The sequence below is a fragment of the Pinus tabuliformis genome, chromosome 2_2 (genome assembly GCF_031772625.1).
Source record: "Pinus tabuliformis cultivar Carrire ecotype Pingquan chromosome 2_2, CPIR1, whole genome shotgun sequence".
In the NCBI taxonomy this organism is placed as follows: Eukaryota; Viridiplantae; Streptophyta; class Pinopsida; order Pinales; family Pinaceae; genus Pinus; species Pinus tabuliformis.
In genome coordinates, this window is record NC_142300.1 from 1,185,038,402 (window position 1) to 1,185,047,575 (window position 9,174).

Sequence of the window (9,174 nt, forward strand, 5' to 3'; positions counted from 1 at the left end):
GTCATAGTCAACTACGAGGTTCGAGAGCTGGTTAATCCATATGCTAGATGAAGGGCTGCAGATTTTAGGATTTAATGGCCTTCGTCATCCAACGAATATCAGGCTGTAAAGAGATCGAACTTTAACCTTAAGGGCAGACCCGAAAATTTATAGTTTAAGGTTGTATAATCCTTATCGGCTCCATAAGGCTATTCAATGTCGTGTAAGTGGTCTAATTCGATGACATTATGGACCATCAGGTCAAATGGGTTTTGATCTACAACACTGGATCACTGAGCAACTATGTTGATCGAAGGAAGTATTAATCGTCGGATTGAAGGTAAGATTGATGGTGGTGATTAAGTGACTAGGCTTGGGCAAGTGGACTCGAGAAGATTATCGACGTGGTTTCAATTTTTTTGAAGTCTGGATGTTATCGCATATCGCATGTGAAAGCGATTAAATCACATGATAGTGCGATGTGATATTGTGACAATCGTTGATCTGGTGGATAAGATCTACGGTGGAAAAGGAAAATTGCACATCGCAAGTCAAGAATCTTGTGTGCATATGCTATTGAGTCTTTGTAACTCTGCGATGCGATATATGATTTTCGGTTTTGTGGACCCTATTGTCTGTTAACCATCAACGAGCCTGCCTTTTGCTGGTCTTTACACTTTTAAAGACATGTATCATATGTAATCTTTTTATCGGTTAATTAAAGGCTCCGCTCTTACTTGACAAAAAAAAATTACAATAAAATTCACATTTGGGTGGTTTCGTATCCAATGTAGGGTCATATAAATTCAATGTTACAGTTTTCCAAACCACTCGCCTCGAAAAATGTTGGGGTCACCTTTTGATAACCAAGGCGAGCCAAAGCCTCTATTTCCAAAAATGGGACAACAGGCACAGTTTCTGGAAAAAATCATTCTAGAAATGAGACAACACAAGAAACATCATTTGATACACCTGTCCCATTCCAGGATGGTTCAATGCTAAACATTATCAATTATTTGGAATACAAGAGAGATTTTGGGTCTTAATATGGATAACGCTTTTTCATACCATTGGCCCATGATTGCTCATCATCTTTAGAGTGGACACTCCTGCCATTAGAAATTGATTGGAGAACTTTTCCTCTTACCACCAGGAGATCCACTGATTGCAATTGAAAATTGTGACCTTGGACTCGTCAACTTGGAGTAAAGAGCCCTCATAACGGTCATCCATGTGACCAACAACTAAAACAAAACTGTACAAACCCTCTCTAGACATTTAGCTGACAAGGTGTTTCTTCTAAAGGGGTAACATCGCAAATTTCTATTAGAGAAGCTTCTTCTCCTGCCAAAGCATTGTGAGAAAAATCAAATATTTTTAAAGCGTTTATTATTTGGACATTGAGAACAATAGAAAATATTATTTCCAAAAAACTAAAATATTTTCATATAGTTTATTATTTGGATCATATTAAAAGTGGTTAAGGTTATATTGAAATGGTATATTTTTAAATTCTATTTAATATTTTTAAATTTATATTATTAAAACATTGTTATAAGTGGTTAATGTTCTATTGAGATTGTGTATTCTAATTAGGTTTTAGATTTTATTTACAAAGAGTTTGTTCTAATTTGTAGTCTTATATAAAATTGAGTGTGATTAGTTTTTACATTGAATTTTGCTTCAAAACAGTTGTATTTATTTTTTTCATTTTTTTTTGTTTATTTCTTTCTCCTTGTTTCTTGAATGTGAAACCTCCAAACTTTGTTTCTCGTCCCATTGTTGTTTCTCATTTCATTTCTCGTTTCTCGTTTCTTGTAACATTTCCCATTTCTCGTTTCTTGTAACATAGGCCAAAGCTCATTTTACAAGCACAAGACACATTATTGGGAACCTCAAGCAAGCGTGACAAAGTTCGGTTTGAGACAATATCAAACGCACTAACTCAGATGTTGGTTGGAGGAAACTAGAGCTAGTGTTGAACATGTTATTCAAGGTAGGAGGAGAGACATTAGGGAATTTGATCAAGGGGCTGAACTGTCAAGTCAACCAAATTTCTTGCATCGTTCAAGATTTGTTTCTTACCTGGATTCTGGAGGTTGCAAAGAAGTTTAATATTCCTTCAGCTTTATTTTAGGCGTAGTGTTGTGTAGATTTTTAAATTTATCACCATTTTATTATTGGAAAAATGGGTATATATATTCAGTACAATAATTGCATCTAAAGTCTATAGTTTAGGATCTTGATGTCAGTGTTTCTAATTCTATCTCAATCTTCTTCTTGTGTGCAAAATCCATCGGGGATAAAACATGGGATACTGTTAAGACGATAGAAATACTGGGACTTCCACCATTGAGTCTCATTGATGTGCCATCCTTTCTACTACCTTCAAATCCAAACCAAACTCTCTCATGATTCATAGCAGAACAATTTAAGTCTCTTGCATAGGCTACATGGATACTTGAAAATTCGTTTCAGGAACTCAAATTAGAAGAAATAAACTTTATGAAATTGATACCTTTGATTCACATCATCAATCCTATCCTACCCTCATTCATCTTAGATAGTTGAAATTTGTGGAGAAGTGCAAACTGCATGAATCGGTTGGATTGGAAGGAACCTACAACCATTCTATATGTTTAATTCGGTAGCCTTGTGGTTCTTTCAAAATAAAAAACTTGTGAGATAACTTTTGTTTTGAAGGTGAGTGGTCACCACTTCATATGGGTTATTTGTCCTTCTCCTTCTGAACAAGGCATGAATGAAAGAAGGAAAGACAAAGGACAGAGTGACGAGCAACTATGGTTGCTAACAAAAACCATATATAAGTTTACTATAGATGGAAACATTAAAGCAGCTACATTCCCATTACAACAATGGTTATGTATATCTTATATCTTTGATCACCTAGATTTATAGAAAGATTGTATCAGTTAATTGTCCCTTCAATTTGAAGGAGTTATTGCGGTGACGACTCTTAAAAGTTGAATAGGTTAAGGCGATGCTGCAATGGTGAGATAGGGGATGCAATGGGTTTGGTGCACGCCTTTGGAGGGAATGAGATAATTAAATTTTCAAATTATAGGAGTAATTATCTCCAACACTCACGTTAGAAAGTCAAAATAAAAACAAATAAATAACGGAAAATGATAATTTAAACGTTAAATGATATCATTGATAAATAAAAAATAAATAAAAAATAAAAAAAGAAAAGAAAAAAAAGACTTGATAATACCAAAAATAAAATAATCAAAATAAAAAATATAAATTCGAGAATTTAATAAAATTAACTAAATAATAAATTAGTCAAAAAAAATTCTAACCAATCATATTATATATATATATATATATATATATATATATATATATTTAAATTAACTAGATAAAATATAATAAAACAAAAATCAAAGGAATTCAATTATTATAATGAAAAATACAATATAATAATAATCAAAGGATTTCTATAATTATAAAGAAAAATGGTTTTATATATATATATATATATACATACATATATATAGATAGATAGATATATAATGAAAAATTAAAAATATGATCTCAATTTCACAATCTTTGTTACAATACTGACCTTCTTAGCCTTTTACAATGCCAAAATTATAGTGAACTCGGGAGGCTTCTCTCCAAGCTTTTTGAGCATAGGAATAAAATCTTAAATCAAAATAAATAATTTTTCTATTTATGTCCGATAGATCATTATTTGTTCTCACCGGACGTTAACCATCATTATCATCATCATCATTAACATATACACACTTTAATATAAATGTTTATTTTTTAAAATATATTTATGTATTTTATTTTTTATTATAAATATTAGTTAACTATGTATTATTTTGATAAACTTTTTGAATTATTTTCACTTTCATAAAGTAAAACTTTATAATTTATTTTTTTATTTATTGTCATTTTCTTATTAAAATTTATTGATAATGCTATTCCTTGTAAGTTTAAACATTTTATAGACCCATACCTAGTAATTCGCAACTCGTGATTGAATATCAATATGACAATATTATCTAATCACATTTGAGGTATCCCCTGCAGTGATGGCCAAGTCTATCACGATGTTCACTAAATAAATAAATGATTTGATAAATATTGACTAATCATATTTGAGGTATCCACTGCAGTGATGGGCAGCCTATGGGTTATTTTAAAATATTAGTCAACCCATAATCTAAGAAATAAAAACTTTTCTTAATTCGTACACATCTGTCATTTTTAACATTTTCCTTATTTTAAGGTAATTTAAAAAAAAAATTGATCCCAGTTTATTAATTAAATAATAATAATATATTCATGGCAATCACCACGCATCAGATTTTTTTAATGTCGAAAAAATATCTCTGGCGTACGTTTGCCCAGCGGATAGCAGCAACTTCGTATTCCGACAAATTTTCTGACGATGTGTACAACGTTGCTGATCTCGGAAAATTTGGTAGATCGCGATATGCCGCCACGGACCTGCTTAAAATATAAAACAAAGCGGACCGGAATATTGACGAACTGTGGTTCGTTGTCTACCTTAACGCAACGCGCCATCCGAGGTTTGACATTGAGAACTAGACTTAACCGTGGTTAACTGAGTACGAACCGAAAGAGGAACGTTGCACAGATGTGACAAGAGGAATCACATTCTGCTTGTAGCTTTAGCATGGGGACTCTCCCGCAGTGCGATTAAGTAACCGCTTCCGTAATATTGTTGGTCGTTCACTAACTGGACAAAATTATAATGTTGTTTTATGTGATAAATGTATTTTATTTTATTTTTAATTCAGCATGTAAAATGCTGTGTAGTGGTTAAATTTTTAAAAATAATAATCAATAAAAATAATTATGAATTATGTATAGTGATGTGTGGTTTGACCACAAGTTTATTTGGGGGAAGTTTGAGAGATGGTACTTAAATCTCATTGAGTACACTGACCTGCTGTGGTGGATGTTCGAGAAGCAGATTCCCCACCCCCACCTTGGCAGCACAAGAGTCTTGCTTTGCTAAAACCATAGGATCTTAGTATATGGACTTGCAGTTAGTTGGATGTACTCTTGGTGTTATAGTGGCAGCTATGAGGATTGATCTGGGTCTCCCATAGATTAGCACTGGCAGCTAAGGATTCACCATGTAGTTATATATATATATATATATATATATATTGATCAATAAATTGAATTATTAAAATTAAAATATTATTATTTTAGTTGTTTTTAGTGAGATTTTTTGGAAGATTTTTAATAAGTTTTTCTAATTTAATTTCTGTGAAATCTGGCAAGAATGTATTGAAATTACTCTGCACGGAAATGCTGCTTTTTCAAAATGCTGTGTCATGTATACAATAAAAAAAACCAATTTAAATAACACAAATCAAAATTTCACCTTATTTTTTCTAAAAAATCTCCACACCAAAAAATCACAATTCCATTATTATCCATCAACTCCACTCATACCCGATGCGTTACTGGTTCCAATTTTGTCTCCGGCTAGAGATTAGATTATGGTCGTGGACAAAATAGAAAATCCGCCGAATATAACAAATAGAAAATATTTTATATATTCTCAAAATGATGAAAATTGCAGATAAATAAGCGCAGTAAGAGAGGTGAGAGACATTAGCATAGTGAGAGGTGTCTGGAGATTCAGAATTTGGACACTTTGTGTAGCAATTTTTAGCTGGTAGTCCTTAGAGTGTAAGGGAATGGGATCATGGGATCTACAGTGGTGTTCGACTACAGCCAGCTTCGAGTTCTGGTGGTGTCCTACCCAGCGCAGGGTCATATAAATCCAATGCTGCAGTTTGCCAAGAGGCTTGCCTCGAAAAATCTGGAGGTCACCTTTGTGACAACCGAGGCAAGCCGTAAGAGCATGTTACAGGCACAAGGCGCGGCATTGGGAGCCTCAGAGAAACGTGAGGAAATTCGGTTCGAGACAATCTCAGACGGACTTGCAGCGGATGTCGACCGGAACAACGTAGAGATAGTGACAGATATGTTGTCGAAGATAGGAGAAGTGACGTTAGGAAATCTGGTAGAGAGGCTCAATGCTCAAGGCAATCAGATTTCTTGCATCGTTTATGACTCTTTTCTTGCTTGGGTTACCAAGGTTTCAAAAAAGTTTAGCATTCCTTCGGCTTTCTTCTGGACACAGTCGTGTGCGGCATATTTGCTTTATCACCATTTTTTCATACAATTGGGTAGGTTTATACGACGGAAAAAGCATTTACCTGGTTTGGTTTTTATGTTATTTTTAATTATAAATTTATTTTGATTATAGATTTTATGAATATTTTAGAATCGTAGATTTTAGAAATATTTTGAAATTGTATATTTTTGAAATATTTCAGAATTCTAACGACGACAACAAAATTAAGTAACAAAATTGAGCTAGTTGCTTATAAAATTCCGTAATATTCTCTCAATCTGCAAAGGGATAAGGATGCCCGGCTTTCAGTACTAATTGTATCTTGATCTTTTTTTCTTTTCTTCAGAAGCCGAATGGCACGAAATGCTGAAGACTACTGAGGTGATAGAAATAGAGGGACTTCCACCGCTGAGTCACTCTGAGCTGCCATCCTTTCTGCTACCTGCCAATCCCTATCCGGTTATGTTGCGAGTAGGTGTGGAACAATTTAAGTTTCTCCCCGAGGTGACATGGGTACTGGGGAATTCGTTTCACGAAATTGAATCAGAAGAAAACAACTCAATAAAATCAGTACCTCCGCTTCGCACCGTCGGTCCTGTCATACCCTCTGCTTTCTTGGAGGGACGGAATCCCCGGGACACAGACTCGGGTGCAAATTTGTGGAAAACCATAAACTGCACGGACTGGCTGAATACGAAGGAGACCGCAACGGTTGTGTATGTTTCTTTTGGAAGCCTTGCGGTTCTTTCAAAAGAACAAACTCATGAAATAGCTCTTGGGTTGAAGGGCTGTGGATATCCCTTCATATGGGTAATTCGACCATCCAGTTCCAAAGGGGAGATTCACAATAACGAAAATTTGCCGGAGGGTTTTCTAGAAGAAACCTCCGATCAGGGACTCATCGTTCCATGGTGTCCACAGCTGGAAGTTCTTTCTCATGTGTCTGTCGGTACATTTATGACGCATTGTGGATGGAATTCGACTCTGGAAGGACTCAGCTCTGGAGTTCCCATGTTGGCAGTGCCTCAATGGAGCGATCAGATGCTGAATGCTCTATACATTGAAGAGAAATGGAAGACGGGATTGAGATTGAGTAAACGATCAGCAGACGGACTGGTAGAGAAGGCGGAAGTGGAGAAATGTATTAGGATGGTCATGGAAACTGAGAGAGGCATTGAGATGAAGAAGAACGCTCTACGGTGGAAGACATTAGCGAGGGAGGCAATGGCGGAAGGCGGGTCTTCAGACAAAAATATTGAAGAATTTATCGAGGAGATTGCTGCCAAGGCATCCTCTATGAGTGGTTCGCATGGTCCGAATTGATGAGAGTGTATCTTCAATGCAGTGGAATGAAACTGATGCCATCATAGTGCCCTAATAAGTTTTATTAATTACCAACGTTAAAAGAAGTTTTATCCACAATGATGATTTTTTTAATTATCATTTTTTTAATGTATCATAATTATTGTGACATGGTGTTTTGTAAGCATGGTTTTCAATTATCAAAAAATTGTAAAATAAAATTATAAAAAGAATTATATGAATATTTTCGTTTTTATTGATTTTTTTAAAGTAAGTAAGCATTTTATAGCAGGTAAGGTTTTGTAAAAGGGAAAAGTAATATATGTATTATAAAAATTGATTAAGGTTTTGTAAAAGGGAAAAGTAATATATGTATTATAAAATTTGATTAGAGAAAAGAATGATAAAAAATAAATTTCTATGTTATTTATTTAAAAATTAAAATTTGTATTAAAATTATAAATGAATCAATTTAAAAATTCAAAAATATGATTTGAAAATTTATTTTGTTTTTATAAGATTAAAAAAAAATTAAAAAATCTATAATTCTAATTTTATTAATTTTTTTAATTCAATTTTTTAATTAAATTTGTCATCAATAATTAAAATAAATATTATGATTTCAAATAATATTTACATTCCTTAAATTATGGATTCAAGTTTTAATTGTTGTATCAAGTGGTCTTTATTTTAATTGGTTAAATTATTAATTCAAGTTATAGGCTTATATGTCACATTTTTGTGGGTTTATTAGGATTGGTAATAAGTGATTAAGTTTTACATTTATCAATATTTTCTAATATTTATTTATATCCAAATAAAATTTAGGTTTTGATTTGCAATGTGTTTAACCCATTCAATAACATACACTTCCAAAATTAATATTTCTATAAAAATAATATGGGAAAGTATTTGATTACATAATAGACTAGATTTAATACTTCTATATTTTCAAATATGCTTATTATGCTTTAATATTTTAATATTTATTTTTATATATTGAGATACTTTTATTATTTAATATTTATATAGTAAAAAAGCAAAATGCAATTTAGGTCAAATGTTTTTCGGGATAAAGTTGGAATCCACTAAGACAATATACATACATATTTTAAATTTTTATGAGTTTCAAACTATGACTATTTAGGAGGAAACACGACATACCTATCAATTAAGTCTATACATGTTCTACATTTTAATAAGCATTTATAAAATTATAAGTACATCTTAAAAATATAATTTGTATGCAATAAATCTTGTTATCAATAATTTTTTACATAAGAGGCAAGTACTAATTAGCAACACTACATATCACACTTGTTAAAATTTTAAAGTGATATAAAACATTGTGATTAAGAAATCTTATTTATATATAAAACGTTGTGATTCAAAGATATTTGATTATACCTATAATAATTAAGCAGTGATTTACATGCTTTTATTTTTATATCATAAAATTCTTAGATTAAGTTTATACTCATAAAATTTTAATTGATTTTAAATTACAATTTTTTTCACATTTATTCCAATGAAATAATAATATGTTTTTAAAATAATATAAAATATTAATAAATTTAGTATATAAAATATTTTATTTTTATATAATTACTAAATAATAACTTTTAGCAAAATAATTAAATAAAAAATTATTTGTCAACATATGATTAAGCCATTTTATCATATCTTAGATCATGGATGCTTTTATGTAGATATATTGCAATGAACAGATGCTTTTA

The 9,174-nt window shown here is 31.9% G+C and overlaps 1 pseudogene across 1 annotated transcript; it reads left to right on the forward strand.

Moving 5' to 3' along the window:
• The first annotated feature begins 5,669 nt into the window (after positions 1-5,669).
• LOC149197710 (gallate 1-beta-glucosyltransferase 84A23-like) lies at positions 5,670-7,471 on the forward strand (annotated as a pseudogene). The gene is made up of 2 exons (XR_016254224.1): positions 5,670-6,188; positions 6,483-7,471. The product of XR_016254224.1 is annotated as a gallate 1-beta-glucosyltransferase 84A23-like (transcript).
• The last annotated feature ends 1,703 nt before the right edge of the window (positions 7,472-9,174 follow it).